Source organism: Syngnathus floridae, unplaced genomic scaffold (assembly GCF_059516105.1).
Source record: "Syngnathus floridae isolate MCC-2025c unplaced genomic scaffold, RoL_Sflo_1.0 HiC_scaffold_126, whole genome shotgun sequence".
NCBI lineage: Eukaryota > Metazoa > Chordata > Actinopteri > Syngnathiformes > Syngnathidae > Syngnathus > Syngnathus floridae.
Window position 1 is genome coordinate 14,756 of NW_028284152.1, and position 21,356 is coordinate 36,111.

The following is a 21,356-nucleotide window of genomic DNA, read 5'->3' on the forward strand; positions in this document are numbered from 1 at the left end:
GTGTCAATTGGGCTCTCGAAATGGCAGGGAAAAGATGCACAGCAAAACAAAAATACGTAGATGAACACAGGACGTTTTAATCAGAGTGGGAAAGTTTCTATTTTTTGTTGAACGTGATGGCAAACCATTCTGCCTGATATGTCAGACCTCAGCGCATTTCAAAGATTCAAATCTTCAGCGCCATGCACTTCAGCTCACTCCATGCTAACGTTGATCAGGCGTCGAACCCGCATCATCATGCTTAAGAGGTGGCCATGCTAACCAGTGCGCCATTATGTCAACGCATAATAACTAAGTCTACTGGTCAAAACAGCGGTTACTATATGACGTCGCTACGTCGTGGTCACGTGACGCAGACAAGACGTCAATGGACGTGGGCAGAGTTAACTTGTTTAAAAGGGAGTAGGCAGAAGAAATATTTAATTTATTTAAATCTATTTTGAGTGCACACCATTATGCCAATGCATAACAACTGTAAATCTACTAAACAAAACAGCGGTTGCTATATGACATCTGCCACGTCGTGGTCACGTGACATACGTGACGTCGATGGGCGTAACTTTCGCCGGAATTCAAATCCGCGGGGAGAGTTAACTTGTTTAAAAGAGAGTGGGCAGAAGAATTATTTAATTTATTTAAATCTATTTGGTGTGTGCGCCATTATGTCAATGCATAACAACTGTAAGTCTACTAAACAAAACAGCGGTTGCTATTTGACGTCTGCCACGTCGTGGTCACGTGACGCGGACGTGACGTCGACGCCTACTTTACATCCCACCGATCACAGGACTCCTCGGCTGCATAACCGTGCCCCCTTCCCAACCAATCGGATTTGCTATACGCGAAAACGACGCCAATGGAAAGAGCTTCCGCCCAAATTTAAATCCGTGGGCGTGGCTCGCAGCAGGAAGTAGGAAAATGGCGGCGATGTTGACAAAGACACAGCGGATGGTAACATACGACTAACAAGAGAAATATTTTTATTTTCTGCTTGCAACTGGACCGTCCAGAGCGTACACGGTAAGTACAACTCATCGTTTTTAAAAAGAAGTACTTTTGTTGCCCTGAAAAGCGAGTGAGCGTGGCGTTTGTGGGGGACGTCGAATTTCGACGATTCTTTCTGGTCAACGGTTGTAAATGATTGTGTTGATTAAAAAAGAAAACTTGATGTAACTCTACTTTTAACTGCCGTTTCAGATAGATTTGGAATTGCATCACATCCAATTTTGCCTAGAGCGTACACGGTAAGTAACACTCGTTGTGTTTAAGGAGATTTACGTTTGTAATAGCAGAAGTGTAGCCGCGTTGCGTTGTACGTGTGAATGTTGGTCCGGGCGAAATGTTAATGTTTAATTTCATTCCTTTAGGTTCCACGGTGTTTGTTGGCTGCAAGTTTTCCACTGCAAGAAGAGGCTCATATCATTGACCAGGAGCGAGCTACAATGGTGAGTAGCCATAACATTTATGTTAAACACTTCCTATTTCATGTCTAACAGTACTTGATTTAACAAATAACCATAAATAAATACAGTGTGGGCACTGAAGTTAACATATGTGATTATACTGCCTAATCTGTCACCGAGTAGATTGTTGCAAAGTAATATAAGATCCAAAGTTGTAATTCAGAATAGTTTTCAAAAGAAGGCCATTAGAATTATATACAAGTCTGATTACCCCAAACAAGCTATTAATTAAATCACAAATTCTTCAATTCAAAGATTTGGTAGATTATCAGACAAATAATGTCTAACAGTAATTGATTTAACACATCACGATAAGTAGATTGAGTGTGGGCACTCTCAAGTTAACATATGTGATTATACTGCCTAATCTGTTACAGAGTATGTTGTTGCCAAGTAATGTAGAATAGATCCAAAGTAGTAATCCAGAATAGTTTTGAAGAGGCCATTAGAATGATAAACAAATCTGATTACCTTGAACATAATAACAAGCTAAGTGTTTAATATGTCCTATGAAGTCAAAATTGGGCACCATCATGTGGTGAAATTTGGAATTGCATCACATCCAATTTTGCCTGGGAACAAACAGATTACATAAATCTTAGTTTTGAATAAGCCACTCCTTCTCAAACAAGTAAACTCTGCCCATTTTGCGCAGTAGATGTTCTGTTAATATCTAGTATTTATACAAAGTCATAATTTAAATTGCTTTCAACCTTCATTCATCGGTTCAACCAACATTACTCGCTCTTCTTACCAACTTGTATTGATTTAACTAAGCGTTTAATACTTCCTATCAGGTCTCAAATCGAGATTTGGCAAAATACAATTTCAGCAAATCCAATTTTGCCAGGGAACAAAAATAGATTAAATAAACTAAATAAGTCCTCTTCCCATTAAATAAATCAGAAAAGTCTGTCTTGTAACCAGTCCTCTTCAAACAAGTAAAGTCTGCCCATTTTGTGCCGTAGATTTTGTGTCTATGCCTAGTATTTAAACAAAATCATAATTTAAACGACTTCTTTCCTTCATTCACTTTGGAAATTTGGAATTGCAGCAAATCGAATTTTGGCAGGGAACAAAAATAGATCAATTAAACTAAATAAGTCTTCTTCCCATTAAATAAATTAAAAAAGTCTGTCTTGTAACCAGTCCTTTTCAAACAAGTAAAGTCTGCCCATTTTGTGCCGTCGATTTTGTGTTAATGCCTAGTATTTATACAAAATCATAATTTAAAGGGCTTCATTCCTTCATTCACTTTGGAAATTTGGAATTGCAGCACATCAAATTTTGCCTGGGAAGAAAAGTAGATTAAATAAATTTAATAAGTCTTACTACTTCCCATTAAATAAATTAAATACGTCTTACTTGTTCCCACTCCTTTTCAAAACAGTAGTTTAAAACGAGGGCCCTTCACTCAATCTTTAACCTCAACCCCGCACGTTGTGTTGTATCTGTGAATGTTGGTTGTGGCCAAATGATAGTTTTCTTTCATTCGTTTAGGTTCCAAGAAAACTTGATGTAACTCTACTTTTAACTGCCGTTTCAGATAAGCGGGTATTACGTCGCAGTCAAATGCCGCGGATATGACGTAATTGCCCGAACCTCCGCCAAAATTCAAATCTGTTGGCGCGATGGCCGTGAGCCACTGAGCAGCGACGATTATCAACAGAAATATCTTTATTTTCTGCTTGCAACTGGACCGTCTAGAGCGTACACGGTAAGTAACACTCATTGTGTTTAAGGAGATTTACGTTTGTAATAGCAGAAGTGTAGCCGCGTTGCGTTGTACGTGTGAAAATTGGTCGAGGCGAAATGTTAATGTTTAATTTCATTCCTTTAGGTTCCACGGTGTTTGTTGGCTGCAAGTTTTCCACTGCAAGAAGAGGCTCGTATCATTGACCAGGAGCGAGCTACAATGGTGAGTAGCCATAACATTTATGTTAAACACTTCCTATTTCATGTCTAACAGTACTTGATTTAACAAATAACCATAAATAAATACAGTGTGGGCACTGAAGTTAACATATGTGATTATACTGCCTAATCTGTCACGGAGTAGATTGTTGCAAAGTAATATAAGATCCAAAGTTGTAATTCAGAATAGTTTTCAAAAGAAGGCCATTAGAATTATATACAAGTCTGATTACCCTGAACAAGCTATTAATTAAATCACAAATTCTTCAATTCAAAGATTTGGTAGATTATCAGACAAATAATGTCTAACAGTAATTGATTTAACACATCACGATAAGTAGATTGAGTGTGGGCACTCTCAAGTTAACATATGTGATTATACTGCCTAATCTGTTACAGAGTATGTTGTTGCCAAGTAATGTAGAATAGATCCAAAGTAGTAATCCAGAATAGTTTTGAAGAGGCCATTAGAATGATAAACAAATCTGATTACCTTGAACATAATAACAAGCTAAGTGTTTAATATGTCCTATGAAGTCAAAATTGGGCACCATCATGTGGTGAAATTTGGAATTGCATCACATCCAATTTTGCCTGGGAACAAACAGATTACATAAATCTTAGTTTTGAATAAGCCACTCCTTCTCAAACAAGTAAACTCTGCCCATTTTGCGCAGTAGATGTTCTGTTAATATCTAGTATTTATACAAAGTCATAATTTAAATTGCTTTCAACCTTCATTCATCGGTTCAACCAACATTACTCGCTCTTATTACCAACTTGTATTGATTTAACTAAGCGTTTAATACTTCCTATCAGGTCTCAAATCGAGATTTGGCAAAATACAATTTCAGCAAATCCAATTTTGCCAGGGAACAAAAATAGATTAAATAAACTAAATAAGTCCTCTTCCCATTAAATAAATCAGAAAAGTCTGTCTTGTAACCAGTCCTCTTCAAACAAGTAAAGTCTGCCCATTTTGTGCCGTAGATTTTGTGTCTATGCCTAGTATTTAAACAAAATCATAATTTAAACGACTTCTTTCCTTCATTCACTTTGGAAATTTGGAATTGCAGCAAATCGAATTTTGGCAGGGAACAAAAATAGATCAATTAAACTAAATAAGTCTTCTTCCCATTAAATAAATTAAAAAAGTCTGTCTTGTAACCAGTCCTTTTCAAACAAGTAAAGTCTGCCCATTTTGTGCCGTCGATTTTGTGTTAATGCCTAGTATTTATACAAAATCATAATTTAAAGGACTTCATTCCTTCATTCACTTTGGAAATTTGGAATTGCAGCACATCAAATTTTGCCTGGGAAGAAAAGTAGATTAAATAAATTTAATAAGTCTTACTACTTCCCATTAAATAAATTAAATACGTCTTACTTGTTCCCACTCCTTTTCAAAACAGTAGTTTAAAACGAGGGCCCTTCACTCAATCTTTAACCCCAACCCCGCACGTTGTGTTGTATCTGTGAATGTTGGTTGTGGCCAAATGATAGTTTTCTTTCATTCGTTTAGGTTCCAAGAAAACTTGATGTAACTCTACTTTTAACTGCCGTTTCAGATAAGCGGGTATTACGTCGCAGTCATGTGCCGTGGATATGACGTAATTGCCCGAACCTCCGCCAAAATTCAAATCTGTTGGCGCGATGGCCGTGAGCCACTGAGCAGCGACGATTATCAACAGAAATATCTTTATTTTCTGCTTGCAACTGGACCGTCTAGAGCGTACACGGTAAGTAACACTCATTGTGTTTAAGGAGATTTACGTTTGTAATAGCAGAAGTGTAGCCGCGTTGCGTTGTACGTGTGAAAATTGGTCGAGGCGAAATGTTAATGTTTAATTTCATTCCTTTAGGTTCCACGGTGTTTGTTGGCTGCAAGTTTTCCACTGCAAGAAGAGGCTCGTATCATTGACCAGGAGCGAGCTACAATGGTGAGTAGCCATAACATTTATGTTAAACACTTCCTATTTCATGTCTAACAGTACTTGATTTAACAAATAACCATAAATAAATACAGTGTGGGCACTGAAGTTAACATATGTGATTATACTGCCTAATCTGTCACGGAGTAGATTGTTGCAAAGTAATATAAGATCCAAAGTTGTAATTCAGAATAGTTTTCAAAAGAAGGCCATTAGAATTATATACAAGTCGGATTACCCTTAACATAACAACAAGCTATTAATTAAATCACAAATTCTTCAATTCAAAGATTTGGTAGATTATCAGACAAATAATGTCTAACAGTAATTGATTTAACACATCACGATAAGTAGATTGAGTGTGGGCACTCTCAAGTTAACAGATATGATTATACTGCCTAATCTGTTACAGAGTATGTTGTTGCCAAGTAATGTAGAATAGATCCAAAGTAGTAATCCAGAATAGTTTTGAAGAGGCCATTAGAATAATAAACAAATCTGATTACCTTGAACATAATAACAAGCTAAGTGTTTAATATGTCCTATGAAGTCAAAATTGGGCACCATCATGTGGTGAAATTTGGAATTGCATCACATCCAATTTTGCCTGGGAACAAACAGATTAAATAAATCTTAGTTTTGAATAAGCCACTCCTTCTCAAACAAGTAAACTCTGCCCATTTCGCGCAGTAGATGTTCTGTTAATATCTAGTATTTATACAAAGTCATAATTTAAATTGCTTTCAACCTTCATTCATCGGTTCAACCAACATTACTCGCTCTTATTACCAACTTGTATTGATTTAACTAAGCGTTTAATACTTCCTATCAGGTCTCAAGGCAAGATTTGGCAAAATACAATTTCAGCAAATCCAATTTTGCCAGGGAACAAAAATAGATTAAATAAACTAAATAAGTCTTCTTCCCATTAAATAAATCAGAAAAGTCTGTCTTGTAACCAGTCCTCTTCAAACAAGTAAAGTCTGCCCATTTTGTGCCGTAGATTTTGTGTCTATGCCTAGTATTTAAACAAAATCATAATTTAAACGACTTCTTTCCTTCATTCACTTTGGAAATTTGGAATTGCAGCAAATCGAATTTTGCCAGGGAACAAAAATAGATCAATTAAACTAAATAAGTCTTCTTCCCATTAAATAAATTAAAAAAGTCTGTCTTGTAACCAGTCCTTTTCAAACAAGTAAAGTCTGCCCATTTTGTGCCGTCGATTTTGTGTTAATGCCTAGTATTTATACAAAATCATAATTTAAAGGACTTCATTCCTTCATTCACTTTGGAAATTTGGAATTGCAGCACATCAAATTTTGCCTGGGAAGAAAAGTAGATTAAATAAATTTAATAAGTCTTACTACTTCCCATTAAATAAATTAAATACGTCTTACTTGTTCCCACTCCTTTACAAAAAAGTAGTTTAAAACGAGGTCCCTTCACTCAACCTTTAACCCTATTTATTCACCTTCTAGGCTAAGTGTTAAAGGCTAAGTGTTAAAGGCTAAGTGTTAAAGGCTAAGTGTTAGAGGCTAAGTGCCAGAGGCTAGGCGCCAGAGGCGAGTTTTTGTGGGCTGAAGTTTTAGTGGGGTTAGTGTGAATACAATCCAAAAGAATACAACAGAATACAATACAATAGAATATAATACATAGATTAAATTCAATAGCTCTTACTACTTCCCATTAAATAAATTAAATACGTCTTACTTGTTCCCAATCCTTTTCAAAAAAGTAGTTTAAAACGAGGGCCCTTCACTCAACCTTTAACCTCAACCCCGCACGTCACATTGTGTTGTATCTGTGAATGTTGGTTGTGGCCAAATGATAGTTTTCTTTCATTCGTTTAGGTTCCACGGTGTTTGTTGGCTATGTTTTCCACTGTCAGAAGGATGAAAATACAAAGTACAACGCTTGGACGTGGGCGAAGACGTCACCGGTGAGTCCTTCCTTCCTATTTATTTACCTTCTAGATGCTAGAGGCTAAGTGTTAGAGGCTAAGTGTTAGAGGCTAAGTGTTAAACACAATACGAACAACACAACGATACTGCACTGAACAACACGATACCGCACTGAGAAACACGATACCGCACTGAACAACACGATACCGCACTGAACAACACCATGCCGCACTGAACACCATGCCACACTGAACAACACCATCCCGCACTGAACAACACCATGCCGCACTAAACAACACCATGCCGCACTGAACAACACCATGCCTCACTGAACGACACCATGCCGCACTGAAAGACACCATGCCGCACTGAACGACACCATGCCGCACTGAAAGACACCATCCCGCACTGAACACCATGCCGCACTGAACAACACCATCCTGCACTGAACAACACCATCCCGCACTGAACAACACCATGCCGCACTGAACAACATTATGCCGCACTGAACATTATGCCGCACTGAACAACACCATGCCGCACTGAACAACACCATGCCGCACTGAACAACATTATGCCGCACTGAACAACACCATGCCGCACTGAACAACACCATGCCGCACTGAACAACACCATGCCGCACTGAACAACATTATGCCGCACTGAACAACACCATGCCGCACTGAACAACACCATCCTGCACTGAACAACACCATTCCGCATTGAACACCATGCCGCACTGAACAACACCATCCCGCACTGAACAACACCATCCCGCACTGAACAACACCATGCCGCACTGAACAACATTATAACGCACTGAACAACACCATCCCGCACTGAACAACACCATGCCGCACTAAACAACATTATGCCGCACTGAACAACATTATGCCGAAATGAACAACACCATGCCGCACTGAACAACACCATGCCGCACTGAACAACACCATCCTGCACTGAACAACACCATCCCGCACTGAACAACACCATGCCGCACTGAACAACACCATGCCGCACTGAACAACACCATGCCGCAATGAACAACACCATCCCGCACTGAACAACATTATGCCGCACTGAACAACATTATGCCGCACTGAACAACACCATGCCGCACTGAACAACACCATGCCGCACTGAACAACACCATCCTGCACTGAACAACACCATCCCGCACTGAACAACACCATGCCGCACTGAACAACATTATGGCGCACTGAACAACATTATGCCGCACTGAACAACACCATGCCGCACTGAACAACACCATGCCGCACTGAACAACACCATGCCGCAATGAACAACACCATCCCGCACTGAACAACACCATGCCGCACTGAGCAACACCATGCCGCACTGAACAACACCATCCTGCACTGAACAACACCATGCCGCACTGAACAACACCATTCCGCACTGAACAACACCATGCCGCACTGAACAACATTACGCTGCACTGAACAACACCATGCCGCACTGAACAACACCATGCCGCACTGAACAACACCATGCCGCATTGAACAACACCATGCCGCATTGAACAACACCATGCCGCACTGAACAACACCATCCTGCACTGAACAACACCATGCCGCATTGAACAACACCATCCTGCACTGAACAACACCATCCCGCACTGAACAACACCATCCCGCATTGAACAACACCATCCTGCACTGAACAACACCATGCCGCACTGAACAACACCATGCCGCACTGAACAACACCATTCCGCACTGAACAACACCATGCCGCACTGAACAACACCATCCTGCACTGAACAACACCATCCCGCACTGAACAACACCATGCCGCATTGAACAACACCATCCTGCACTGAACAACACCATCCTGCACTGAACAACACCATGCCGCACTGAACAACACCATGCCGCACTGAACAACACCATGCCGCACTGAACAACACCATGCCGCACTGAACAACATTATGCCGCACTGAACAACATTATGTCGCACTGAACAACACCATGCCGCACTGAACAACACCATGCCGCACTGAACAACATTATGCCGCACTGAAAAACACCATGCCGCACTGAACAACACCATCCCGCACTGAACAACACCATGCCGCATTGAACAAGACCATGCCGCACTGAACAACACCATGCTGCACTGAACAACATTATGCTGCACTGAACAACACGATCCTGCATTGAACAACACCATGCCGCACTGAACAACACCATCCTGCACTGAACAACACCATCCTGCACTGAACAACACCACCCCGCACTGAACAACACGATCCCGCATTGAACACCATCCCGCACTGAACAACACCATGCCGCACTGAACAACACCATTCCGCACTGAACAACACCATGCCGCACTGAACAACACCATGCCGCACTGAACAACACCATGCCGCACTGAACAACACCATGCCGCACTGAACAACATTATGCCGCACTGAACAACACCATGCCGCACTGAACAACACCATCCCGCACTGAACAACACCATGCCGCATTGAACAACACCATGCCGCACTGAACAACACCATCCTGCACTGAACAACACCATCCCGCACTAAACAACACCATGCCGCACTGAACAACATTATGGCGCACTGGACAACATTATGCCGCACTGAACAACACCATGCCGCACTGAACAACACCATGCCGCACTGAACAACACCATGCCGCACTGAACAACACCATGCCGCACTGAACAACATTATGCCGCACTGAACAACACCATGCCGCACTGAACAACACCATGCCGCACTGAACAACACGATCCCGCATTGAACAACACCATCCTGCACTGAACAACACCATGCCGCACTGAACAACACCATGCCGCACTGAACAACACCATTCCGCACTGAACAACACCATGCCGCACTGAACGACACCATCCTGCACTGAACAACACCATCCCGCACTGAACAACACCATGCCGCATTAAACAACACCATGCCGCACTGAACAACACCATCCTGCACTGAACAACACCATGCCGCACTGAACAACACCATGCCGCACTGAACAACACCATGCCGCACTGAACAACATTATGCCGCACTGAACAACATTATGCCGCACTAAACAACATTATGTCGCACTGAACAACACCATGCCGCACTGAACAACACCATGCTGCACTGAACAACATTATGCCGCACTGAACAACACCATCCCGCATTGAACAACACCATCCCGCAGTGAACAACACCATGCCGCATTGAACAACACCATGCCGCACTGAACAACACCATGCTGCACTGAACAACATTATGCTGCACTGAACAACACGATCCTGCATTGAACAACACCATGCCGCACTGAACAACACCATCCTGCACTGAACAACACCATGCCGCACTGAACAACACCATGCCGCACTGAACAACACCATGCCGCACTGAACAACATTATGCCGCACTGAAAAACACCATGCCGCACTGAACAACACCATCCCGCACTGAACAACACCATGCCGCATTGAACAACACCATGCCGCACTGAACAACACCATGCTGCACTGAACAACATTATGCTGCACTGAACAACACGATCCTGCATTGAACAACACCATGCCGCACTGAACAACACCATCCTGCACTGAACAACACCATCCTGCACTGAACAACACCACCCCGCACTGAACAACACGATCCCGCATTGAACAACACCATCCCGCACTGAACAACACCATGCCGCACTGAACAACACCATTCCGCACTGAACAACACCATGCCGCACTGAACAACACCATGCCGCACTGAACAACACCATGCCGCACTGAACAACACCATGCCGCACTGAACAACATTATGCCGCACTGAACAACACCATGCCGCACTGAACAACACCATCCCGCACTGAACAACACCATGCCGCATTGAACAACACCATGCCGCACTGAACAACACCATCCTGCACTGAACAACACCATCCCGCACTAAACAACACCATGCCGCACTGAACAACATTATGGCGCACTGGACAACATTATGCCGCACTGAACAACACCATGCCGCACTGAACAACACCATGCCGCACTGAACAACACCATGCCGCACTGAACAACACCATGCCGCACTGAACAACATTATGCCGCACTGAACAACACCATGCCGCACTGAACAACACCATGCCGCACTGAACAACACGATCCCGCATTGAACAACACCATCCTGCACTGAACAACACCATGCCGCACTGAACAACACCATGCCGCACTGAACAACACCATTCCGCACTGAACAACACCATGCCGCACTGAACAACACCATCCTGCACTGAAGAACACCATCCCGCACTGAACAACACCATGCCGCATTGAACAACACCATGCCGCACTGAACAACACCATCCTGCACTGAACAACACCATGCCGCACTGAACAACACCATGCCGCACTGAACAACACCATGCCGCACTGAACAACATTATGCCGCACTGAACAACATTATGCCGCACTAAACAACATTATGTCGCACTGAACAACACCATGCCGCACTGAACAACACCATGCTGCACTGAACAACATTATGCCGCACTGAACAACACGATCCCGCATTGAACAACACCATCCCGCAGTGAACAACACCATGCCGCATTGAACAACATCATGCCGCACTGAACAACACCATGCTGCACTGAACAACATTATGCTGCACTGAACAACACGATCCTGCATTGAACAACACCATGCCGCACTGAACAACACCACCCCGCACTGAACAACACGATCCCGCATTGAACAACACCATCCCGGACTGAACAACACCATGCCGCACTGAACAACACCATTCCGCACTGAACAACACCATGCCGCACTGAACAACACCATGCCGCACTGAACAACACCATGCCGCACTGAACAACACCATGCCGCACTGAACAACATTATGCCGCACTGAACAACACCATGCCGCACTGAACAACACCATCCCGCACTGAACAACACCATGCCGCATTGAACAACACCGTGCCGCACTGAACAACACCATCCTGCACTGAACAACACCATCCCGCACTGAACAACACCATGCCGCACTGAACAACACCATGCCGCACTGAACAACATTATGCCGCACTGAACAACACCATGCCGCACTGAACAACACCATGCCGCACTGAACAACACCATGCCGCACTGAACAACATTATGCCGCACTGAACAACATTATGCCGCACTGAACAACACCATGCCGCACTGAACAACACCATGCCGCACTGAACAACACCATGCCGCACTGAACAACACGACGTCGCACTGAACAACACGACGCCGCACAGAACAACACGACGCCGCACAGAATAACACAATACCGCACAGAACAACACAATACCGCACAAACAGTTTTAGATAATATTACGTCGCAGTCATGTGACGCGGACATGACGTCAATAGGCGGAACTCACGGCAAAATTATAATCCGTGGGCGTGGCTTGCAACAGGAAGTAGGAAAGCGGCAGTTCTGGCAAACAAGACACAGCTGTTAGTAACACGATGACTAACAAGGCAAATATTTTTGTTTTCAGCTTGCAACTTGACCGTCTAGAGCGTACAAGGTAATTACAACTGTTTTTTTTTAGCCCTGAAAAGCAAGGGAGTGTGGCGTTTGGGAGGAATGTCGAACTCGGCGTCTGCTTCCAGCCACAGACGCCAAATTTCGACGATTATTTCGACTGGTCAACGGTTGTAAATTATTGCGTTGACTAAAAACTTTATTTAACTCTACTCTTAACTTTGCCGTTTCAGATATGCGGGTATTACACCGCGGAAATGACGTCAATAGGCTGAACTCTCGCCAAAATCCAAATCTGTGGGCGCAATGGCCTTGAGCGAGACACCGGATACAAACACGACGATTATCAACAGAAATATCTTTATTTTCCGCTTGCAAGTGGACCGTCTAGAGCGTACACGGTAAGTACAACTCATTGTGTTTAAAAAGATTTACGTTTGTGTAGTTTGCGTTGCGTTGTATCTGTGAATGTTGGTTGAGGCTAAATGTTAATGTTTAATTTCATTCCTTTAGGTTCCACGGTGTTTGTTGGCTGTATGTTTTCCACTGCAAGAAGAGGCTCGTATCATTGACCAGCAGGAGCTACAATGGTGAGTACCCCTTTCGTCTTCCATTTATGTTAAACACTTCCTATTTCATGTCTAACAGTACTCGATTTAACAAATAACCATAAATAAATACAGTGTGGGCAGTCACGTTAACATATGTGATTATCCTGCCTAATATGTTTATCACAAATATGTCACTAATCACTAATATGTTTATTTGTTTATCACAACACCTTTGGACCTTCAGCAATCGATTATTTACCTTCATCTACATAGAGACAGAACGATGGTGTCTTAAACATCTCATTCATTTCACCAAATAACTTCACGCAGGTGGATAACGGCCGTCTCGGTCACGCTATGTTGCGTGATGCAGTTTTGAAGAACCAAATGCATTTATTCAATGAATAAGTCAAGCTAGTTCTATGTTTATGATGTTGTAAGTTACGGTACCGATTGAAGTTGAGTTCGAAGCCAGTGGAAAACAGCGCTGCGTTTGTGCTCTCCAGGTACAAATGTTGTGATCTCTGACTGACGACCGGGCGAGACTCGAGTAAGAGATGTCCAAACGAGCTCCGGCAGGGCGGGCCAAGGCGGAGCGAACGGACGCCCTTCAGGCCGCCAATGACGAGCTGAGAACCAAACTGATGGACGTCCAGTTAGAACTTCAGCAGGAGAAGAACAAGGTGAAAACCTCAACAGACAGACACTGCCTGCCTCCCTGCCTGCCTCCCTGCCTGCCTCCCTGCCTGCCTCCCTCCCTCCCAGTTTTCCCGATGTAGATTAGACATGCGTGTGCCATGACTGTGTCAGCCTACATCAACAAATGCACCGAGGACGTCAGCACCACTAAGAATATCATCACCCGGGGCAACCAACGACCCTGGATGACTGAGGAGGTACGTCAAACGCTACGAGCGCGGAACTCTGCCTTCAAGTCTGGCGACAAGGAGACACTGAGGACAGCGAGAGCCAACTTGAACCGTGCCATCAGGATAGCGAAGCGAGACCGCAGTCGAAAATTTCAGGATCGTTTCCACGACGTCAAAAACATCAGGAGTATGTGGCAAGGCATACGGGCGATTACAGACTACAACTCACCCTCCCCCCCCCCCCGGTGGGTGTAGTTGATGCTGACTTTCTAAATGGTCTAAATAACTTCTTTGGGAGGTTCGAGGCACTAAACGGCACTCCAGCAGTTAAAACTGTCCCCCATCAGGAAGAGGAGGTACTCTGCCTTGACTCCGCCGATGTGTTGAAGACCCTGAGGAGAGTCAACCCCTGTAAGGCCCCTGGCCCCGACAACATTCCTGGGCGTGTGTTCAGGGAATGTGCAAGTCATCTGGCTGGGGTCATCACAGACATTTTTAACACCTCGCTGGGCCAAGCCACAGTGCCGGCGTGCTTTAAGACTGCCTCCATCATTCCGGTGCCGAAGAAACCTCAAATCACCTCATTTAATGATTACCGGCCTGTTGCACTGACTCCGGTTATGATGAAGTGCTTCGAAAGGCTGCTTAAAGGTCACATCGTTTCCAGACTCCCCCTATTATTTGACCCGTTCCAGTTTGCCGACCGGCAAAACCGCTCCACTCAGGACGCCATCTCCTCCGTTCTTCACCTGAGCCTGGCTCACCTGGAGGAGAAGAACACCCATGTGCGGAGGCTGTTCCTGGACTTCAGCTCAGCGTTTAACACCATCATCCCACAGCATCTGGTAGGAAAATTGGAACACCTGGGCTTCAACACCCCCCTTCGCAACTGGCTGCTAGACTTCCTCACCAACAGACCTCAGTCAGTCCGGGTCGGACAGAACACCTCTGATGTCATCACCCTCAGCACAGGCTCCCTTCAGGGCTGCGTCCTGAGCCCCCTGCTGTGCACCCTGATGACACACGACTGCGTCCTCAGGTTCACCACCAATCACATCGTGAAGTCAGCAGACGACACAACGGTGGTGGGGCTCATCAGAGACAACAACGACCTGGACTACAGAGAGGAGGTGGAGCAGCTGGTGGGCTGGTGCAGAGAAAACAGCCTGATCCTGAATGAGGAGAAGATGAAGGAGATCATCGTCGACTTCAGGAAAAAACAGCCTCACCACGCTCCACTGATCATCAACAGCTCAGCTGTGGAGGTGGTCAGCACCACCAAATTCCTGGGGGTCCACATCACAGAAGACCTCACCTGGACTATGAACACTACGGCACTGGTCAAGAGGGCACAGAAGCGCTTGTACTTCCTGCGGAGGATGAGGAGAGCCCACCTGCCCCCACCCATCATGAGGACGTTCTACAGGAGCACCATAGAGAGCATTCTGACAAGCTGTCTCTCTGTGTGGTGTGGAGGCTGCACCGCCTCCGATTGGAAGAACGTGAGGAGAGTGGTGAGGACAGCAGAGAGGATCATAGGGGCTCCTCTTCCCTCCATTCAGGACATTTCATCTCAGCGCTGCATGTCCCGTGCCCGTAACATCATCAATGACCCATCACACCCCCACCATGGACTGTTCTCCCTGCTGCCCTCTGGGAAGAGGTTTGCAGCATCCGCTGCAGGTCCACCAGGTTCTGCAACAGCTTTTTCCCTGCTGTCATCAGACTGTTGAACACTAGAACTGTTGAGCTCTAAACTGAACTCTGCATCACACATTCACAGAACTGTACTTTATGACACTACGGACCTCTATCTTGCACTATCTCGCACTACCAACTTTACTGAACTTGTATAAACCCTTTAAATAGAAGTTTAATACATGGTTTAGCATTCCTCTGCACACTCTTGAATACTGTTTTGCCTACTTGCACTATTGCATAATTATCACTGCTGCACTTTATACTTATTTTTAATATATATATATATATATATATATATATATATATATATATATATATATATATATAGTATATATGTATATATATATATTTTCATAGGATATGTTACTTCTATTCAACTGCAATATCACTACTTTGTTGTAAGACGTATGCAACGGAATTTCGTTTTGTATGCACCATGTGCAGACAAGATGACAATAAAGTTTGTCTAAGTCTAAGTCATGTCAGGTCAGCTGTCTGGAGAGAGAGAGAAGTCAGGACCTGCGGGCGGAGCACCACCGTGCCACCGCCGCCATGACGGAACTCAAAAGCAAACTCCATGAGGAGAAGCAGAAAGAGTTAGCCATTACCAGGGAGACATTACTGCGGCAGCATGAAATGGAGCTGATGAGAGTGATCAAAATCAAAGATGGAGAGATCCAGCGACTGAATGCCTTGGTCCTCAGCCTGAGGGACGGCTCCATGGACAAGGTGATCCGCTCTATCCGTGTCTGACTATCCGCACGCCACGTCGGGCTTCGATGCGGCCGCTACCGTATTGTGTAGCTTGTCCCCAGTAAGCGTCGCGGCGCTCCGTTGCGGTCTCAACGGCCCGGTGTGGCGCAATGTCTGCTCAGGTGAGGAGGGGGGGCGCTTTGCTGGCGGAGGTGGAGGAGACGCGGCGGTGTCGGGAGACCGAGCGGTGTCGCCTCCACCAGGAGCGCGGAAGAAGCCCTGGCAGCGGCCCAGCAGGCCTGGCAGTCCCGAGCGGCCGAGCTCCGATCGGCTCATCACCAGCATCGGGAGGAGCTGAGCCGAACCAAGAGAGACTGCGAGAGGGAGATCCGCCGACTGGTAGGACTGATCAGATGCGCGGTGCGTGGCTATGTTCCCAATTTCGTTGTATACCTGCAGTGCAATGACACCTAAGGCATTCTATTCTATTCTATTTCACAAGAAGAAAATGTCCGGTTGCTCGCTTCGCTTTTGTCACAGCAAAGGTGTTCTAGTCGATTCAAGAAAAAAATTGGCCGGTTGCTCTCTTTGTTTTTGTCACAATTCTGGCAAATGAGTTTGCCCGCCTGCCTGAGCGCTCCCCGTTTGTACATCCAGACGGATGAGATCAAGCTGAAAGACAGAGCGGTTAGTGTTTTGGATGAAGCCCTGGGGCCGGCCACGTCCACCGCCTTCAGCTGCAGACTCAGGCTGCCGAGCAGCAGATCGCTGCCCTGAGGGATTCCCAAAGGGCGGGCCTAAACTACCCTGGAAGTGGGGTCAACGCCGCTACTAGCAATCCTCTTCATTGCGTAAGCCACCTCATCACACACTTGCAGTACGCATGACTTAGTTCGTTGCTGGAGGAAGGTAGCACAAAAACAGTTTTGAACTTTGAACGAGTGCTTGTGTGTGTGTGTTGCGGGGCGTTTTCAGTCTCAGGAGGATCGGGACACGCGACGGTTTCATCTGAAAATCGCTGAGCTCAGCGCAGTCATCAGGAAACTGGAGGATCGAAACGCCCTGCTTTCTGAAGAGCGCAATGAACTGGTAATTTATTGACGGCACGCTTGAAGGTTTGCGCTACGTTTGATGCGCGCCATCCAGCGAGGCACCCATTGCGCTTGCTTATTAGTTGAGCGGCGCAGCGAGTCGGTTGCCTGGTAGATGTCTTTTATTGGGAGCCAAAGCCACGATTCCGTTCAAACCGATGCAAAAGGAATGGATACGTTCTGGCCCGCGTGTTGTGCGTCTTTCACATCCCGCACTTCATGCTTGCAGCTAAAGCGACTGAGAGAAACAGAAAGCCAGTTTCTGCCACTCCTGTACAAAAACAAACGCCTGAGCAGGAAGAATGAAGAACTCTCGCTGGTGCTGTGTCGCCTTGAAAACAAAGTGCGCTTTGTCACCCAGGAGAACGAGGAGATGGCAAGCTTGGTAAGTCGACGCGGACAACGGCGGCGTGCCAACAGAGTCCACTGCATTTGTGTTCCACAGAGAAGGCCTAGTTCGCTCAATGACCTGGACCGCGGTTGCGGCCAGCAGGACGGTGAAATGGAGTTCCTTCAAGTTGTGGAGCAGCGGCACATCATCGACGACTTGTCCAAGGTCTTCAGGCAGGCGACTCGGTGCACGTATGGCAGCGCCGCGCTCGCTCGCTGTCGCCAGGAAACCTTTTCCGTCCAAAGCTTGGCCGGCGGCCGCCATCCAAAAAATTGGCCCCTTAAATTCCGACCTTTCAAGCAGGAGCATTGTGCGCACGCGTTTGAACACGCTTTAGACTTGTTTTGCCGTTTTCAGCAGCTCAAAGCTCCCGTTTTGTCAGCGCCTTTGCCACTCGCTGTGCGCTGAAAACGACGGACTTGCCCGGCTGCTCAGCCCGTCAACCATGAGCCGCGAGCGCGACGTCATTGTCCGTAGGCAGCTAGTGGCAAAATGCACCCTGTTAGAGTTGCGCTCGCTCCAACTTATTTTGCAAGAACCACACGGGAGACAAGTAAGTTCTTTTGGACACCTGCAGGTGGAGAGTCCATCCGTTGTACGAATGAAGTCTGACTCTCGGCTCCTGCACGAGCATTTTAATTAAGAGAAACAGGGTGGGTGTAAGAGTGGATTGAATAGAGGAAGCCCTTGACCTCTAGTCAAAACATAGCAAGGGGTGTTTTACGACTTTGTGTAGGAAGGGATAAGCGATAGGGATAAATAAGGGATAAATAATATTATTTATTACAGGTCGCAGTCAAAGTCAAAGCAACACAATGATACGATAAAGATAATCTGGAAAACCCTGACACACCCTGTAGTTGTCACTTTTGGAAAAGACGAGCGTCCCTCCAATCATCGCCGGTGACGTGTTTTTCAGGCTCTGGAGACAGGAGCTCATGTCAGAAATGTCATTGTGAGTCGCGTTTGTTTCTGCGCCGGAGCCGTTCGTTCCCTTTGCATCCAAAGAATCTCAAAGGCGGATTATTTGTGTCGACAGGAGAGAGATTTGCTGCTACGATACCGACGTCGAGAATCTCTGAGGAGGAACAAAGCGTGAGGTCCTGCAAGGTGAGTCTGTTTGTTTGCGGCTGCTTGGTGTTGCGCAAGATGAAATGGCCTTTTTCTCGCTATCGTTCCTCTCGTCGATTCATCGTGAGGTGTCGCTTCAGTTTGTTCAGAGAGATGTTTGCTTCCGCGCCCGCAGGTCATCGAAACATTTTACGGCTACGACGAAGACGTGTTGGTGGACTCGGACGGATCGTCCTTGTCTTTTCACACCGACAGAACCCCCGACACGGAACCCGAAGAGGTAGCCCGCCATTTCTGCCAGCGTATTGACACCAAACATTCCTCTTCAGCCTGGAATCGGACTCGTCTTTGCGTCGCGGGTGCTTTGTCGCCGGTCTGACTGATTCTGGTACTAGTGCTGTGTTGCATTGGTGTGTGCATGAAGAGGCGGAGCTTCGCTACCGCCAGCTGACGCAAGAATATCAAGCGCTGCAACGAGCCTACGCTCTGCTAGCCCAGACCAGCGAAAGGGGACTACGACGCCGAGAAGGAGATCAAGGTGGCGCCCCTTCCCGCAACCCCCGGCCGGGTCGCAGCCTCCCCGTTCTCACCCAGCCTCGGGTGTTCTCTGGTCTGAAAGGAGGAGGAGGAGCCTCCCTCCTCCTCCTTTCAGACCAGAGAAAAGCTGATGGTAGAAATGGGTCACTATCAAAGCAGAGTAGCAGATCTGGAGTCAGCGCTGAAGCAACAAGGACAGGTAAGCTCATCAATGAGCACACCTTTTTCTCAGACAAAATAGCTACATTCTTCAGTCACTCATCCGTCTGGCATTACTGGACCAACCCCCCCCCCCCCCCCCCCGAACGTGGCTGGGAAAATGCGGAGAAAAGCAAATGTCATTTTCCAGTCAACCAAAGAATTTGTGGATGAAAATGACACAACATTCCAAAGCTGTCCACGCGTTTGTCTCTTCTAGAATGTCAAGTGGGTGGAGGAGAAGCAGCTGCTGCGTCAGAGCAATCAGCAGTTGGCCGAAAAGGTGACGGAAAGAAAGGCGCTGGGCGGAGTCGCTTGGCGTCACACCTGTCGGGAAGCCCCGCAGATGAGGTCTGACTGTCTTTTCAGGTCAGGCGGATGGAGGCGGAAGAAGCGCGTCTGAAAGAGCACATCCAGGATATCCGAGACCAAAACGAACTGCTTGAGTTCCGCATCCTGGAGCTGGAGGTGGGAAGACTCGCACAAGCGTGTTGAGGCCAGAGATGTGACGGACGGACGGACGGACGGACGGACGGATGCATGCCTCTGCCTTTCAGGAGAGGGAGTGGCGCTCCCCCGTCTTGAAGTTTCTGCAAGTCCGTTTCCCAGACGGCCTCAGCCCTTTGCAGATCTACTGCGAGGCCGAGGGCGTGAGCGTACGTAAGGCGTCCCTCGCAACCCTAACCTTAACCCGAGGTCCCAGAACACCTTACATTGCTCCTTGCGCCTTTCCCCCGGACATCGTCATCAGTGATCTGATGAAGAAGCTGGACATCCTGGGCTATAACGCCGTAAGTGTATGTCGAACTCCTTATGTTCGCACTCCACGAGACTCGGCGGCTCAAATGTGACTTTTGGAAGGCTTTGCGCTGAAAGAAGCTTGTTGACGCTGTGCCTTTGGGCTCTTGCAGAATCTCACCAACGAGGAGCAGGTGGTCGTGATTCACGCCAGGACCCTTCTCACCCTAGCCGAGAAGGTAACGCGCACGTCCACGCACGCTCTCGCATTCTGCTTATGTGACAGCAGCCTTTCCTCAGTGGTTAGAATACATCAAAGTGACCAAGTCAGCACTTCAACAGAAGATGTTGGACATTGAAAGTGAGAAGGTAGACAGACACGCGACATCAGCCAAGGGGAACTCCGGCAATGTGCCCCAACAATTCTGACCTTGAGCTGTGCTAGGATATGTTCTGCAAGCAGAAGGGCTACCTGGATGAAGAGTTGGACTTCAGGAAGTGTTCCATGGACCAGGCTCATAAGGTAAGCCGCCCTCAAATCTCCCGCCGGACCACTGATGGACGAGGATTGCGGCCCAGAGGATCCTGGAGCTGGAGGCCATGTTGTACGAGGCGCTACCGCAGCGGGACTGCCCCGCCACGGACGGCGAAAAAGCCAGCCACGCTGGCGTGAATGACGTGCTGACGGCGGATCAGAGAGAAGAGCTTAGGAGCGCCGTGGACCAATGGAAGCGAGCCCTGATGTGCGAGTTGAGGGAGCGCGACGCTTGCATCCTCCAAGAGAGAATGGAT

At 46.4% G+C, this 21,356-nt stretch overlaps 2 long non-coding RNA genes across 2 annotated transcripts; both read left to right on the forward strand.

Annotated features, from left to right (window-relative positions):
• The first annotated feature begins 3,029 nt into the window (after positions 1-3,029).
• Positions 3,030-14,686, forward strand: LOC148377561 (uncharacterized). The gene is made up of 9 exons (XR_015856626.1): positions 3,030-3,180; positions 3,304-3,381; positions 4,946-5,116; positions 5,240-5,317; positions 7,162-7,250; positions 12,738-12,767; positions 12,958-13,125; positions 13,238-13,314; positions 13,782-14,686. It is a non-coding gene; the product is annotated as an uncharacterized LOC148377561 (long non-coding RNA).
• Positions 14,687-17,265: 2,579 nt separating this feature from the next.
• LOC148377562 (uncharacterized) lies at positions 17,266-18,351 on the forward strand. The gene is made up of 3 exons (XR_015856624.1): positions 17,266-17,389; positions 17,514-17,627; positions 17,859-18,351. It is a non-coding gene; the product is annotated as an uncharacterized LOC148377562 (long non-coding RNA).
• Positions 18,352-21,356: the final 3,005 nt, after the last annotated feature.